Genomic DNA, 241 nt, shown 5'->3' with positions numbered 1-241 from the left:
TATTTTCTAACTTTTGGGCGCATGTAATAAATCACACCATTCGACGACCTTCCCTTGTTTCTGTGGTAACACGAGTAACTTTCCGTTTATCCTTGCACTGCATACTTTTGGCGGTTTAGATAAATTGTGTAAATAATTACGGTTCTTAGTTCTTTGTGACTCAAACGACGTTTATCTCGAGGTGTTCCATTGTTAAAATTCCTTAACGGACCTTCTCAGTTTGTTCAGGGATACGTTTGAC

The 241-nt window shown here is 38.6% G+C and overlaps 1 pseudogene; it reads right to left on the bottom strand.

Moving 5' to 3' along the window:
- The window catches only part of LOC119593393, a 4231-nt pseudogene that overhangs the window by 2921 nt on the left and 1069 nt on the right, over positions 1-241 (bottom strand).

This window comes from Penaeus monodon, chromosome 32 (assembly GCF_015228065.2).
Source record: "Penaeus monodon isolate SGIC_2016 chromosome 32, NSTDA_Pmon_1, whole genome shotgun sequence".
Lineage (NCBI taxonomy): Eukaryota > Metazoa > Arthropoda > Malacostraca > Decapoda > Penaeidae > Penaeus > Penaeus monodon.
Note: the sequence above shows the minus strand (reverse complement) of the source record. Positions and strands in the feature narration are given on the sequence as shown.